The sequence below is a fragment of the Cynara cardunculus genome (genome assembly GCF_001531365.2).
Source record: "Cynara cardunculus var. scolymus isolate 2C chromosome LG 17, CcrdV1, whole genome shotgun sequence".
NCBI lineage: Eukaryota > Viridiplantae > Streptophyta > Magnoliopsida > Asterales > Asteraceae > Cynara > Cynara cardunculus.
This window is the reverse complement of record NC_037544.1, coordinates 27,038,395-27,048,618: the sequence shown is the minus strand read 5'-3', so window position 1 is coordinate 27,048,618 and position 10,224 is coordinate 27,038,395. Positions and strand designations below refer to the sequence as shown.

At 37.9% G+C, this 10,224-nt stretch overlaps 1 non-coding gene across 1 annotated transcript; it reads right to left on the bottom strand.

Moving 5' to 3' along the window:
- Nucleotides 1-1,113: 1,113 nt before the first annotated feature.
- On the bottom strand, nt 1,114-1,220 carry LOC112501361. Its single transcript, XR_003067492.1, has one exon. It is a non-coding gene; the product is annotated as a small nucleolar RNA R71 (small nucleolar RNA).
- Nucleotides 1,221-10,224: the final 9,004 nt, after the last annotated feature.

Genomic DNA, 10,224 nt, shown 5'->3' with positions numbered 1-10,224 from the left:
AGGAATAGTTTGAGCCAATGTCGGGACTCCAACCTTGCATAGAGATATGAGGGTTGGATCTATGACTATGTGCCATGCTACATCTCGAGAGAGTACCTTAAAGAAGCTATTAGATGTAAAGTTAAGTGATCTATAAAGCATGCTGTCTACTTTTAAATTGATTTAATATCTTAACGAGTTCCTACACCCTAAACTCTCTTTTAAAACGTGTTCACAATAGTAGTGTTTAATCAACTCACCAAAAGTATTTCCTCGAATTCACCATCTGAAATCATATCTTTATTTTTACTATTAAAACGAACTTTTATTCCTTTTTCTCCGTGGACGATATTCCGTATTTTTACCACTTTATTACTTGTAAAAGACGATAGTGGGTTGATAAGTGTATACTTGCACTAGTCTCCATTTGTTAGCAGTCTGAGAGATTTATTTTATATAATTCTCGTAACAAGTTTTTGGCGCCGCTGCCGTGGATTATAGGCAAAAGTTTTTTTTAGTAAATCTAAAGATTTGATTTTTCTACCATCTTTTTACTTGATTTTGGGTGTGGTGTATGCCAAGGCTACCGCACGGGAAGATTTTTGAATTGGATCCGGATATCGAGCGAACTTTCAGACAAAGACGAAGAGTGTAAAGAGTATTATTATCTACTCTAACGTCTTCCAATATGGCTGATAATCCACTTCCACCAACTCCCCCACCACTGAATGACGCTGAAAAAATAATCAAAYTGGCAAACTCAAAAGACGGAGGAATTATGGACTATGCCATTCCTGTTTTTGATCAGTTAAATTCAGGAATAATTAGACCAGAAATGGAAGCCCTCCATTTTGAGTTAAAACCAGTGATGTTTAATATGTTGCAAACCAACGGTTAGTTCAGTGGTTTGCCATCTGAAGATCCACACTCACACTTAAAATCATTCATGGAAATAACTGACACTTTCCTTATCCCAGGAGTATATAATGATGCTCTGAGACTCACATTATTTCCTTTTTCTTTAACGGATAGGGCAAAGTCTTGGTTCAATTCATTGCAACCAGGATCTGTGGATTCTTGGAATAGCATGGCAAAAAGTTTTTTAAAAAATATTTTCCTCCCACTCGGAATGCTAAGTCCAGAAACGAAATTTGTCTTTTTAGACAAATGGACGACGAGACAGTTCCCGATGCTTGGGAAAGGTACAAGGAGCTATTAAGAAAATGCCCTTACCATGGCATTCCATACTGTATACTGCTCGAGACATTTTACAATGGGTTAAATCTCACTGCAAAACAAATGCTCGATGCTACATCAGTAGCTAGTACCTATAATGATGGATATGATATCCTTGAAAAGATTTCTAATAATAATGGATATTGGGCCAACCCACGTGCACTAGTACCACGCAAAACAGCGGGAGTTCATGACATAGATTCTTTTACAGCATTGACGGCTTAGATGACTGCAATGACTAATTTGATTAAAAATTTAACAAATGGTCAAGCAGTACAATCCATAGCCATCGTGCATGCTCCAACTGTTGAGTCGGTACAATGTGTGTATTGTGGTGGAGGACATCCCTTTGAACATTGCCCATCAAACTCCGAATCAGTCAATTATATTGGGACTCAAAATAGATCAGGACCGTTTTCTCAAACATACAATCTTGGGTGGAGACAACACCCAAATTTTTCATGGCACAGTCCTGCTCTAAACCCACCAATGAACAAACCCCAAGGAACTTCACACTTTCAACCTCATTAGTCGCAACAACATCATCAGGGTCAAGTTCCAAACCATCACCAAAATACTTTTCATCAACAAGCAAATCATTCATCTTCCCAAAACAAGTCTAACCAACAAGCCAAATCTTCTACTTCTTTGGAAGTAACTCTGAAAGGATTCATAAACCAAACCAACACAACCATGAACCATTAGAACACTGCCATAAGATCTCTAGAAACACAGATTAGTCAACTTGCACTTGAGGTAAGAAATAGACCTCCAGGTACTCTTCCTAGTGATACAGAGATTCCAAAGCCAATGATGAGAGAGCATGTAAAGGTAGTGACTTTAAGGAGTGGAAAGAACCTCATAGAGAATGAACCTATAAAAAAATCTGTTGAACCCAAGGACTTAATTAAGAAGGATGTCACAACATCTAGTTCAAATATTGTCACAACCACCTTGAAAGATAAGGGAAAATCAATAGAAATAGGAGCACTTCCTAACAAAAAAAAAAAGCAGACTTCCCCTTGTTATTTCCAAATGAAGGCAAAAAGAAGGTATCATTTCATAATGATATTGGAACATCTTCTTCTGAAAGTAACAAGAATTTTGAGTCACCAGTCCCTCATGAAGAATCTATCATCATCTAGGAACCTCCTAGTCAGTCCTCTAAAAAACCAGTCATAGCCCCTATTCCTCCTTATATACCTTTTCCACAAAGGTTGAAGAATCAGAAAGAGGAGTTGCAATTCAAAAAGTTCCTTGACGTGTTCAAACAGCTACATATCAACATCCCGTTGGTTGAAGCTATTGAAAAAAAAATGCCAAGTTATGCAAAGTTCCTCAAGGACATTTTGAGCAAGAAGGAAAAACTGAACGAATTTGAGACGGTGGCCCTAACACAAGGTTGTAGCGCCCTCCTTTCAAATAAAATTCCCCCTAAACTCAAAGATCCCAGGAGTTTCACAATTCCCTGTTCAATAGGTGGGAAGGAAATTGGAAAGGCTTTATGTGATTTAGGTGCCAGTATTAACCTCATGCCCTTTCAGTATTCAATACCTTAGGCATAGGTGAGGCCAGACCAACCACATTTACCTTTCAGTTAGCAGAGAAATCCATAGCTTCATTAAAACCAACATTGGCTGACAAATCCAATAACAACCTTGTTCCTATCGTGGAGTCCACCGGCTTTTCAACCATTGACTCGATCGCTGGATTTGTCACCAATACTTCATCATCTTCCATAATTATTGGCTCAGTAGTTCTTTCCCTTGAAGATTCAGGAACATAACATTCTACGTTAACGTCTTGAGAAGATGGCTCTCTTTCAACACTTTGAGCGCGAGCAGACGACTCAGCCACCTTTTGTCTTTTTCTCTCCCCCTCATGATGATTTAGATCGTCCAGATCATCATGCCTTCGTTTCAGTGAGGTGGCCTGAGCTCGGCAAGTCTCTTCTAAGATATATACCCTTTCGGAGAGGGCATCAATTGAACTTTTAAGAACTTGAGTGTTTGATGTGATTAACTTACTAACTTTAGAGAAGTTAGAAGCAACCACAGCCTAAAAGGCCAAAAACTCTGAGGCTCTAACTGTGGGATTTTCATCAATTTGCTGTCTGAGGAGCCCAACTAGATCTGCATTTTCTGCATCAGGGTTTTGAGATGACATCCGTTTAGCGTACAATAAGGATTTGAGCTCATCTACTGATTGCTCTTGTACCGTCGGAGGCTCAGGTACAGGCGGTGGTGATGGCGCAGATGGTTGATCTTCTTCTACTTGCTCCTTCCCCTTCAACAATCTTTTGAGACTAGAAATCTGAGCTTCCATGTTATCTTGAACAGCCTTTAGGGCGTCGTCCAAATATTCTCTTGACACGAAGTCTGGTAAGATCACACCTGGATCACTTAGATTACCAGTTGAGACAACAGTTGAGTAAACTATTGTGCCTATGTTCAGTGTTGGCAAAATGGTAGCACTGGTAGGACTTCCGACCGGTCCTTGTGGGAGGTCAATTGACACCACTATGGTCGTTCCGGCGAGTTCACTAAGAACCGCAATAGGAGCAACAGATGCTCTAGACTCTTGTATACCTAAGTGTATCAGCTCTAGACTCGAGGTACACAGAATCGAAGTCGTAGGCTGGGGCAGCGGCCTACTTGTTTCAATATCTACATTCTCTGAGTGAGAAGTAGATAGAGTATGTGCTATGTCCCCATGATAAAATGAAACAACTGGTTGTTGAGAACCAGTTGAGTGGTCGGGTTGGGTGTGCAAGTGCATAGCTGGGCTAGCTATGTCTTCTTCAATACCAACATTCAACGGATGAATGTCGATAGCAGATGTGGGTGCCCCACTATGTAATTCAGCTAGGATAGGAGCTTGATCTTGATTTTATGCTCCACTCACACACTCTCCATCTTTTTCTGCTTCCCTTGCACTCAACCTCTCAGCATTTTCAACTTCAGCTCCCTCATCACCTCCTTCTACTGGAATATTTGACATATCTTCCAACATACGATCATATTCATCAAGTCTGCCTCCAAAATCATCAACATTGAACGATAGAGAATGCAGACTTGGACAAGTCTGTGGAACTTCAAACTCTGTAAAAATATCGTCAATATTGTCAACCACTGCTCCAAGTTGAATATTATGAGAAAGAATTGGTTGAGTGGGGTTTTCATTATCATCATTGTCATCACCCTGAGCTGCCTGGTTATCGGATATTGTATCTTCCGAACTTGGAGAAGTCGTGGAAGTACTATATGTTGAAGTACTATGCTGATCAGAGACTCCCCGCTCCTTATCACCCCTCTTATTTACATTTTCTCTCAACGCACAGCCCTGTTCAGGTAACCCTTGTTCCTGAACACTCTCACCTACAACTATACCCTCTCTCTCAGCTGAGGCATGGGGTGATCCCGGGGTAAGTTCAACCAGTTCTGGTTGAACTATAGGATCTATAGCTCTCCTATAGTCTACAACACACTGAGCCCTCTGATTAGCGAAGGCAAATAGCTCGGGTGAGATTTCCATTATGGAATCCAAATCTTCAACCACGGTATGTTGCCGAATGCGAGTCATGATGAACGACGGCTCCATTTCACAGTTTGTCCTGGCCGGAATGTCTTCGTTTGAGTTCATCATGACTTTTATGAAGTGTTGCAGAAATCGTTGAAACGACACAAAATTTCTGGCTTTAGACGAAAACCGTTTAGCTTTACGAGCTCGACCAGTTCATTCCATATTATGAGCGCATAATCGTACTTGCGCGTAAATACGATCCCATGAAAGAACTTTAGAAACGAACTGCTACAAGTGTCGATTCCCGCAGTTTTTTATGTTAGGCATCTGTTGATGATTGAGAACAGGAGATGCCAGATAGACGGTAGGAATCACCTTTTGAATTGTGACGGATTAGTCAACTCTTGCGAGTATCCTAACCGTTTGATGTCACGGCAGAGTTCGTCGTCGGTCACAAGCGTTTCAAAGCCTGTCGAGCCCGGTCCCGGAAGGCGTAGTATTCTTCGGAGTCGTTTTAGAGTCAAATGACTGGCATACTCATCTACGCTTCCTTCGAAGTAGTATGTATCTCCGTCTTTGGCTAGTATAAGAGTATTCCAAAACTGCTGAAGATATATCATAGGGACATGTGTATGGGCAGAAAGAGAATACGAAATTGAATGCCCGCATAGGATTTCTGGTATAATTTGGTATTCGGCGGGCATATCAAAGTTAAAAGAATGGTTATTCGGTTTTATTTCGAGAAATTGGCTTTGTGGGAGTAAAGTTTCTTCGGGTATGGGTTGGTTTAATGGCTGGGGAGGGTTATTAAGATTATCAGACCTGACTAAAGAAATATGGGATTCCTTGTCAGACTGATGTTGTTGATCCGCCATTTATACCTGTAAAATGTCTAGAAAGTTAGATCCCGAATTAATATACAAAGCTAATTTCTCAAAAGCAATGTAAAAAAAATTAAAAACCTTAAAAAAATTGAAGACTTCAAAAAAATAGTAAAAAAAAAATTTAACAAAACTAAAAAAAAATTTACTAAACAAAAAAAATTAAAAGGAACTAAAACTAAAAAAAAAATTAAACTAAAAAAAATTCCTAAAAAAAATCTAACACTAAAAAAATTTACTTAAAAAAATTCTAAAAAAAAATTAAAACTAAAAAGAAAAACTTTAAAAAAAATTAAAACTAAAAAAAATAACAACCGGATTAGATATCCGGTCATCAAATAAAAGAAAAAAAATTCTAACTCAAACCTAAACCGGACAAATTATCAACCGGATTAAGGTTACTCCGGTCACCTTCTTCGGTGAATAATCCAGTCAAAAATTCAAAAAACACTTAAATCGAACACAACACAGACTAAACCTAAACTATTCTAAAACACTAAATCAGACACTCACTAAACTGTTTTATTAGAATCGATTAATGAGATTTATTTCATTTTTAAGCTTTAATCGATTTATCAGTCCAAAATGATTAGATCCATGGTTTATGTTCAGATTCAAAATGAATAGGTTCCAAGATTATAACAGTCCAATATAATCAGTCCAAGAATGTAATGTATCAAGTCAAAGAACTAAGAATCGAGTCCAAATGTAACAGATTTAAACCTTGAAGAATATGAGATGAAGAATCAAATTTGATTAAGAAAACTGTGAAGAACTCAAACGATTTAACAACAAAGGGACACCCGGAGATGATGATGAATAGTGACAATCGGTATATGGTAAACGTAAAAAGTGAAGTGTAAAAATCGATCGAGTATTTATAGTCAAAGTCAAAAACCGTTCAGATTCTAAATCGTTCAAAACTTATCAGGATTAGGATAAATCGGACAAGAGATGTCCGATTTAGAGAATATGAAATCAACCAAGTGATAATCCGGACAATAAATTGCTCAAGGCACAGGCGATTTAGAAGAACACCGGTCAAGGGAAGAATAAACCGTTCAAGAGTCAATCGATTTAAGAATAAATCACACAAATAATGATCGATTTAACAATAAATCGCTCAATATAGAACTTAAATCACTCAAGGAACGAGCAATTTAACTTGAAACACAAACGGTTTAGAAATCCGCTCAAAATGACCAAGCGATTTAGTAATCCGCTCAACTCCTTAGGAAACATATCTAACCTTATCCGGACAAGAGTTTATCGTATAGCCTTTTGTCCGGATTAGCCTAAATCGGACACTACTTTGTCCGGATATGCAACAAATCGGACAAGTGTTGTTCGGATTAGTCTAAATCGGCCAAACACTTATATTTTTAAACTATAAATCTTTAAAAAATTAGATAATATATAAAAATCTGTAAGAAAAATTTAAAACTGTTAGTTCAGACAGATAAAATCACTCCTCCTCAAAATATGACTCAGATAAAAATACAGATAAAGATCCACACTCCCCCTCAAATATAGATTTTCACGATCAAAGAATTTAAAATCAGATAAAAAAAATGAAACACTGACTTCTATTAAAAAATACAGATATTTTGACCAAATGAATTTGAATTAAATACAATTCAATAAATTGAACTGTTTTTAATAAAAATTCAAATTTTCAAATGAAGCATACCTAACTTAGATACGAGAAAGCTAAAGCATTTTTCATCTAAAGCTTTCGTAAATAAGTCAGCTAATTGAAATTCTGTATTTATAAATTACAATTTAATGGTTCCTTTTTTTACATGATCTTTAATAAAATGATACCGGATATCTATATGTTTGGTCTTTGTGTGTTGAACAGGATTACAGGAAATAGCAATTGCACTTTTAGAATCACAATAAATGAGAATTTTATTAAAATAAAACCCGTAGTCTCTGAGCTGTGTTTGCATCCATAAAACTTGAGAACAACATCTACATATTCTGCTTCAACAGTAGATATGGACACACAGTTCTGTTTCTTTGATGCCTAGCTGACTAAATTGTCTCCCAGAAATTGTAAATGTCCCGAAGTGCTTTTCCTGTCCAACATACAGCCTGCATAGTCTGCATCTGAGTAAGCTGTCAGTTTAAAACTAGTACCCTTGGGATACCAGAGTCCAAGATTAGCAGTCCCTTTTAGATAATGGAAAATGCCTTAACGACACTTAAATGGGACTCCTTTGGATTAGCCTGATATCTGGCACAATGATGTGTTGAAAACATAATATCCGGTCTACAATACGTCAAATACATTAAAGAACCAATCATGCCTCGGTATGTTTTCTGATCTACAGCTTTTCCAGACGGATCAACATGTATTTTCGTTCCATGAGCCATAGGTGTTTTTAGAGATGAACAGTTTTCCAAATTAAATTTCTTCAGGATATCAAATATATATTTTGTTTGACAGATAAAGATACCCGAAGATAATTGTTTTACTTGAAGACCTAAAAAGAAGTTCATCTCACCCATCATGCTCATTTTAAAAAGTAAAACCATTAAGGCAGAAAAGTTTTTGCAGTATTTTGGGTTCGTAGATCCAAATATTATGTCGTCTACATAAATTTGTATCAATATAATATCCGACTTTTCCTTTTTAATGAAAAGGGTTGTGTCAATATTACCTTTCGAGAAGCCTGACTTTACTTAGAAATTCTGATAAGATGTCATACCAGGCTCTCAGAGTTTGTTTAAGACCATAAAGAGCTCGGTCGAGGATATATACGTGATCCGGCTTTGACTGATCCACAAAACCCTCCGGCTGAGCAACATAGACTTCTTCATTGAGAAGACCATACAGGAATGCTATCTTGACGTCCATCTGGTACACTGTGAAGTTCTTGTGTGCCGCGTACGCCAGAAACATCCGTATTGCTTCGATCCGTGCTACCAGGGCAAAGGTTTAGTCGTAGTCAATACCTTCTTGTTGATTGTATCCTTTAGCGACAAGTCGGGCCTTATTTCTGACAACAACGCTGTCTTCATCCTTTTTGTTCTTGAATACCCATTTTGTACCAATAATCGTCTTATTATTAGGACGGGGTACCAATCTCTAGACTTTCAGTGCTTCAAACTGGTTCAGCTCCTCTTGCATTGCGAGTATCCAATCCGGATCAGCTAAGGCTTCAGATACCTTAGTTGGTTCAATATTACTCAAAAACATGGAGTATAGACACTCATTAGCTGTAGCAGACCGTGTACGAATAGTTGCTGATGGATCACCAATAACTTGATGTATTGGGTGATTCCTAGTCCACTTCTTGCTATGAGGTAGGGGAACATAGGAACTTTGATTTGAGTTTTGATCAGTGTAAGTATTTAGAGAGTTTATCGGAACAGGTTCAGGTGAAGGTTCAATATTTGGAACTGGAGTAGGTTGAATATCTGGCTGAGGTAAGATATTTTCATCTTGTACGACCGATACCTCTGGCACATCAGAAATTACACCCTCTTCATGCTGAACTGTACCGTTAGGAGTTTCCATCTCAATCTCTTCATCAACTTCTTCCGTTTCTTCTTCAGTTTCAGTTACTGGAACATCAGGAGATGGACCAGATAACTGTTGTTCGGTTTGAGTATTCCTGGACAAATCATTAGACTGATTAGATTTATTTTTGAAATATTCTTCGTAAAAGTTCTCAAACAATGAATCTAAATCAACATTATCAGTATTTGAAGGTTCAAGTTTATCAGCTTTCCGCGTAGTATTAATTATCAGTCTGGGTCCTGAATTGAATTGTTCAGAAACCACATCAAATGACACGTTCACGCTTTCATTGATGATTTTAGTCCTTTTGTTGTAGACACTATATACAGCAGATGTTTTGTAGTAGCCTACGAAGACAGCTTCATCAGCCATTGCAGCGAACTTTCCTCTGTCCTCTTTATCATTTAGAATAAAACACCTGCAACCAAAAACTCGAAAGAATTTGATATTAGGTATTCTTTTGTTGATTATTTCATACGGAGTTTTTCCAAAACCTTTTGTGAACGAGAGATCGGTTCTGGGTAAAACAAGCAGTCGCCACTACTTTAGCCCATAGGAATAGTGGAAGCTTTGAACAGGTAAGAAGTGTACGCGCCGCTTCCACCAACGTTCTGTTTTTACGCTCAACGACACCATTCTATTGCGGTGTCTGGGCTACCGAGAATGTATGTGTGATACCAATGGATTAGAGAAATGAGCCGAGTGTATTATTCTTGAATTCAGTTTCGTTGTCAGTTCTGATTTTCTGAATTGGCAGTTGCAGATTATTTTGAACTGTCTTCAAGAAAGAGATAATTGTCCCGGCCGCTTCATCCTTTGACCTCAGAAAATGAACCCAGGTATATCTCGAGTATTAGGCGACTATGACCAACACATACTTCTTTCCGTTAATGCTTTGGACTCGCATAGGACCACAAAGATCCATATAGAGTAAATGTAGAGGACGTTCGGTGTTGAACTCTGTCTTCAGCTTACTCATCTCACATGCACTGCATACATGATCTTTATGAAACTTTAGGTCTGGGATGCCTTTAACCAAGTTGTCACAAACCAACTTGTTCAGATATTTGAAGTTTA